Consider the following 6926-nt stretch of genomic DNA (forward strand, 5'->3'; position numbering starts at 1 on the left):
AAATAAACCAAAATTTACCGTTGCCTTAAACCTTTGACTATCAAAATACTAAGCGATTATTAATTTCATCACCTTCAAAACGTAATTCCCCAACACTTCTCTAATGTCCGCAGAGTTTATGATTACTTATTAATATTTTGTATATTAAGTAACTGTTTTATTACTAGCACATGATTTGTTAACTGTGTATGTAACAAAACTCTAGACAAAGTGACGGATGACTCACTGAAGTTGAAACCAACTGACGGACAGTTGACTGAGGTATTGCGGATGTAACTGAGACTGAACTTTGACTAGACTGATGTGATGTGAGAATATATCTTAACCTCATTAGCTCAGGAATCTCTTGTAACAAGATATATGAATTGTTGAAAACTACCTACCAGAAGTTACAAAGTCGAAACTATCTCAGACAAAAGCACTCTAAACAACATTTGAAATCTATTAGGGCCATGATCCTCTATTGAGATATTATTTAACGTTTTTAATTATGAATATGCCTATGTTGATTTTAAAAATAGGAACAAAATATGTAATAAACATCAACAAATGTTTGAATAATAATTTTGAAAATCTACTAGGTATTATTTAACATTAGGCCAGGGCTACTCTTAAGGTTAAAGGTTTACAAAATCTCCCGTTATCAATCATATTATGTATGTGCACTGTCCGTTCCGTATATAAGCCAATCGTCAACCCCTTACTTACATTAGGGTTCGACTCTCGGCTTTTCAAATAATTTAATGCAAAATCATGCTATGGGGGAAAAGTAAGGATCCTTATATGTGCAATCTACACAAAGATCAGTGCGAGTGTCAAAAAGTAAAACGGCTTATTTATATTACTACTACAGTTTAATACCAGAATGTTGTTAATTAGTGTTAAATAAATATCTGTTAAATTATGTTTTGCTGAAGTCAAATTTGTTTTTTGTACTTAATACAATGTATCCCACATAGCACCGAATATTTATTTGATATCAAATAGCTATCAAATTTTTGACATTTGAATATCAAATTGATATTCACGAACATTCGTTTGATATCAAATAAACGTTCAATTTAGGTTCAAACGTCACTCAATTTTACATCAAATAAATATTCAAATTGAATATAAAATAAATATCAAATTTGACATTCATAAATTTATTGGTAAAATATAATAAAGAGAATATGATTGAATTTACATTCACATTTTAAATATGATGGTGATAAATATTGATATAACATTTTTGACATTCGAATATTAAATTAATATTCGCGAACATTTATTTGATATCAAATAAATGGTCAATTTAGATTCAACCTCACTTAATTTGACATTAAATAAATATTAAATTGAATATCAAATAAATGTCTCATACATTTATTGGTAAAATATGTTTAGAAGAATTAGGTTGCATTTTTTTCACATTTCAAATTTCATGGCGATTAAAATAATATCAGTTCGGACTTCTTAACTGTTCTTACCTTGATTTGACTTATTATTCTGAAGTTATAGGTAGTTTGTTAAAGTTCTTGGGTGACCAAAAAATGTAAATATATATATATATATATTTCTTATTTGACAAAACATTAACAAAAGTATCACAAAACATATTTGTTTAAAACAAAATTGCATTCAAGGAAAACATTTTAAAGAAAAAAGTTTGTTTGTATGATAAAATAAGTTTAATTAAAAATTATTTAAACACAAATATAAAAAAGATATGTACAATTTTCAAAAAAAATAATTCTGGTCTTCTTCATCTCCCAAATGGCCTTCTTGAGTTTTCTATTGTTCCTGTAAAAGAGGTTCAACAGAGTTATTTTCTAAGACAGCTATAGATAAAATATAATATGTTAGACAAGGGGTCTCCAACCCTTTTTCCTCGGTGAGCACTTTTTTGTCTAAAAACGCCACCGATTTAGCAACTAACGTTAATTGTTCGCTACTCTATCGAATCACAACATCATCTACTATCGATGCGATTGTAGTTGTCGTTTGTCACAAGGTAAAGGCTTTTTGTGATACGGACGAAATGAGAGCATTCTATTATAAAATTAAAATGTCGTAACCTAACCAAATTAACCAAACTTGCTGATTGTGAAAAAATTGAATTAAGGTTTACTACGGACAAAATGAGAGCATTCTATTATAAAATTAAACTGTCATAAGCTAACCTAACTTGCTGATAATATAAAAAAATATACAAGATAAAAATTGAATGAAGATTAGATTTAACAAGGTTAGGTTTGCAGCCATGGAGAAGGTAAAAAGTTTTTTTGAGCATACGTCAATAGTATAGGATAAAGTAAATAAGTTTGCCAAATTTTATCAAAATCTATCCATAAACAAATAAACTACATAGTTTCCTTTTTTAATAATCTAAAATATAGTTCTGTTCATAAAATAAAATTATAAATGCCTCTAATTCTAACGAAAGATGTGCAATTAAGAAGTAATCACATTCTAAGCTAAATCTTTGACAAAAAGTTCAATGATTTTTTAGTGAGAATAGGCTATAAAATTTGACACTTAAAATGTCAGCTAGTTTAAGATTTCAATTTGTAGTTCTGCCAATTAGGATCAATTAAAAATATATATATTTAAATTAATCTGCCGCTACTTGACTACTACTAATATTCCCCTAGGCCTATTGAGAAAAAATTAGCAAGTGAGAGACATTTACTATGTTCCTATTTAAATACGTTAACCTGCCAACTTGGAGACAGGGTATTGTACACACATGTTGTTGAATGGGGAAGAGACAGTTAATTGCTCTTAATTATGGTATGAGCCGCGAGGTAAATAAATATCCCATGGCTGAGCCTGCATTCATTGACAAAGTTCTCTTTTTACACCTCAAGGAAATCACGGTCAACAATGAAGGGTGTTGCTGGGATTGCAAAAGACAATCACGGCACCGTCGAGACTGCAGTATAATATGCTCGTGAGTCTTGGCGAGATCACGGGAGATGATCACGATATAGCTGAGACCACCTGACCACACGTGTTTACGCAATCGTGGGAGAATATAATTGGTGTTTGCTATAAAAAATAATAATTTTCAAAAACGTATGCTGGCTTTCTGCTGGCTGGAACAAAACTGCACGAGGGCCCAGATGTAGCCCACAGGCTGTAGGTTGGAGACCCCTTCGTTAGGCATTTTTAAGACCTATTTTTTTACTATACCTGTACTTTATAATTAAATTTTTCGATAAGGCATTGAGTTCTTGACATTAAAGAAAAAAGAGATGAATAAAACCGCAGATTAAGTTTTGCTCATTTGCATAGCCTGTCACTGAAAATTCACAATTTGAAAAGAAAACATCACAGTAGTTAGATGTCGGCCTAATCTGTTAATTATAATAAAATTTAAGTTCTATATTAGGTAATTAGATAAGCAATCTTTTCTTTAACCTAAATTATAAATAACACAATAAATTTACCTTGCATCAATCCTAAACTTTGCTGGGCGAAGCCAATTCTTGATTAAAGTAGCAACAACATATATTTCCATTACACCACGATCCTAGTGTTCTTGCGTACCGGTTCTGCCTCTGTATAAAAGAGATTAGTATTAGCACTAGAATTTGTATATATTTTAATTTTCCTGATCAACACCCAGGATAGCCTACAACTAGGTACACATATTAAATTGTTAGTGAAATCTATTTTATATTTTGATGGCATTTGCTTCTTTTGAGTAGCCTTGTTAAAGCTAAATCTAAATCTGAAAATTGAAAATTTTGACCTAGGTAGTGGTAAAAGTAATCCTCAGTCACTTGAACGGACAAATATTGGGGTGAGCACTGACTGAAATGAGTGCAACGGTCGGATGTAGTTTGGTGTGTGTATAGGCCTACGTGTGCGTTTAAAAAAATTCAACTAATACAGTTTTCTTTTACACAAGTTAGCACTGCCGGAATATTTATATAGTGTAAATCAGAGACTTCCTATATAAGTGGGTCACAAAAAAGAGAAACTCTATTAACTGTGTGATGAACCTTAGGCTACGTTATTGCCCAATAGGTACCTATCATGAATTAGGTTGTGTTTTGGTGGTAGAGCCTAACTTATCTACAGTTCCTAAGAGAACCTGCGATATATTATCGGACGGTATTTATATCTGGTTTGATATTAATATTGCAAAACCAATTCACCAAAACTGCAAATCATAACTCAATTTGATGTTTACATAGTGAAAAAAACATAGGGAACGATGTATTGAATCGGATAATTATTGATATATATAATGTTATTCATCCGATAATATATCGCAGGTTCTCTGCGGAACTGTACCCGTTATGGCAAAAAAGACATACACAGTCATGGCGAATCAAACAGAAAAATTGAAATAAAAACACCTAAGATTGAAACTTTATTTTAACTTTTTTAACTTTGAGAAAACCTAATTGAAATATATGTATGTCTACCTATTATTAATGTCTGATTGTAAATAAAAAAAAAAACTTACGCAAGATAGCTGGCTTCAGATGCAGATTGCAAAAGAAAAATTTATTCCTCCTTCCCAGCCTACAGGCTGCTAGTCAGCCACTTTGTCACTCGGGAGAATTGGTACCGTAGGCAAATTATTCACTGCTACCAAATAATAACTTCCACCAAAGCTGCAGAGTTATCAACTGAAACAATGGAGAGAAAACTACTTTTAGTTAAATTCATGCATACCTCTCTTTCTCTTTCTCTTTCTCTTTCTCTGGCCTAAATATGTATCAAGATTAGTTAGGCCTAATCATTGGTTGGTAAAGGAAGCAGACAACAACTAAAATACAAAAGACTAAGGACAATACAGGGGATTTGTAATATGTAACAGACTTTCGTATCTGTTGTTAAAAACAACAGAATGAAAATATCGATCGTTATAGCCTATGTTCATTCAGTTGTTTTTGACAACAGATACGGAAGTGTACCCCAATTCAGTTTAAAAGGAAAATGGATTTCAAATAGGCTAGGCTATTTCTTTTATAATACCGGTAAATTGTAACCTGGTTGAGGTAGAATATGTTAGGCCTAGGCTAGCCTAAATTAAGTTAACTTATTCTTGATGGTGAATTTACATAAACTTAAGTTAGTGACTGACGTAAAATATAACCCACATAACTTAGTAATATTTCAAAATTAGCCTAACAAGGTATTACAACACAGTATGGTATTCCATTTGCCTTGTAAACCAGTAAGTTAGTCCTACTTACTAGCCTATATATTGAACACTATTTTCATCCGGAAGTTGCCCTTTGAAGCTAAATAAACTACTGGTTCAGTAAGAACTAAGCAAGCCGCCTAACTTAGTAGCTTACGCCTAGGCCTAATTAGTATGCAGAAAAATACTTCCTCTAAAACAGATTGCCTATTTTGAGGTTTCAGATTTATCTATTTATACTTAAGTTAAGGCATTAGGAATGATAAGCTGGCCAATTTAATTTGTACAGTAACTTAACTTAGGTCTAGGTAAGGCCAAGGCCTAAAATACGTCTATGATACTAGGTATAGTGACTTATACTTACATACTCCAAGGATCAAAACGTGAAAAGATGTTCGGTGTAGGTTATGCCAATACCCAGTCACAAAAATAACAACTCTAAACTAACAGTGACACACACTAAACAAAATATCAGCACACTTAAGTTAACTGATTTGAGGTTATGTCTTGTTCTTGAATCTTGATACTCTTGTTGCTTCCATAGTTTATTTTCACTACTTGTGTAGCCTACTCAACAAGTTAGTTGTCATAGGTACATTTTACATAAATCGTGTACTTTCCCTCAAAATGGGCAATTTGTTGGTTAGGCCTAATAAATAAATAAATCCACACCGTGAGTAAACTGGCCACCACTGGTCGCGCGACGGATTTTGTAATTTGTTTTGTATTGTAATGTTTTGTTTTGTTTGCTGAGTTAGGTTAGAATTAAGTTGGTGTTTTGTCTTCAGTCTTCCTCTCTTCCTTTCATACGAATGGGCCAAGTCAAGCTCAAACTAGATACTTAACATATTTTTAGAGTTATATTACACTTAAAAAAATTTAAATTTACGTTTGGTTTAATTTACTAGTAAAAATAAAATGATAAGGCCAATCGTTAAGAGTTTGACTTTTTTATTAATAAACAAAACTTTTAAAAAAGCTGTGTTTCCTATTCACTCTTCTTGAAATGTGTAGTAAGCCTAGATTCAGAAAAATATTAGATGTTCCAACAACTCCCCCCCCCGCGTAAAGTCAAAATCCATCATCAATTAATTAAAAAATACAGTGTTCAGTGTTCCTTCCTATTATTAATTATTTTGAGATAATTGACCTCCGACCTCCATGTTACAAACTGGGGCCCATTTCATAATAAAGTACAAACTAATATTATTAGTAAATCAGCTGATTGCCCAATGCAAATCTAATGGAAATAAGAAGTTACAAGTTGTAACTTGTAGTTTATTATGAAATGGGCCCCTGGCCCCTGTAGGCTGGGGACTAATTCTTTACTCTAAATAATTTAAAAAGTTAAATCTAAAAATTTTTAAAACTAGTAGCCTATATTTGGAAGTTTTCAAAGAGAAAATCAAACTTTTAACATTAAGAATATTTAGATAATATTCTAAATTTGATGTTATTTGACTTTGATATTTTGAAGATACAATAAATATTCAAAGTTTGACATTGTTTGACTTTGACATTTTGAACATTAAATGAATATCAAATAAATATCAAATTTTTGATTTGACATAGTTTGATATATTGAACGTTTATTTGATATCAAATAAATATTCTGTGCTATGTGGGATATTACTGATAATATTAAGATACAACAAACGCTATGTTTTATTGCTATCTAGCGGTAACTAGACGAACTGTTGAGAACGTCGATGTCAGTGCTGTCTAGCGGTGAATAGACGAACTGTTAATAACATCGGTCTATAGTAAAGCGATTATTGATTTG

At 31.5% G+C, this 6926-nt stretch overlaps 1 long non-coding RNA gene across 2 annotated transcripts; it reads right to left on the reverse strand.

The window, feature by feature from the left end:
• Window positions 1–1710: 1710 nt before the first annotated feature.
• Window positions 1711–5779, reverse strand: LOC128993640 (uncharacterized). Of its 2 annotated transcripts, XR_008490781.1 has the most exons (4): window positions 5508–5779; window positions 4460–4625; window positions 3432–3542; window positions 1711–1782 (listed from the first exon to the last, which is right to left on the reverse strand). It is a non-coding gene; the product is annotated as an uncharacterized LOC128993640 (long non-coding RNA). The 2 variants fall into 2 exon arrangements; XR_008490782.1 differs by lacking the exon at window positions 3432–3542 and having other exon boundaries at window positions 1738–1782.
• Between the last annotated feature and the right edge of the window lie 1147 nt (window positions 5780–6926).

This window comes from Macrosteles quadrilineatus, unplaced genomic scaffold, assembly GCF_028750875.1.
Source record: "Macrosteles quadrilineatus isolate MER2022 unplaced genomic scaffold, UCM_ALF_1.0 Scaffold_4__1_contigs__length_99947679, whole genome shotgun sequence".
NCBI classification, from domain to species: domain Eukaryota; kingdom Metazoa; phylum Arthropoda; class Insecta; order Hemiptera; family Cicadellidae; genus Macrosteles; species Macrosteles quadrilineatus.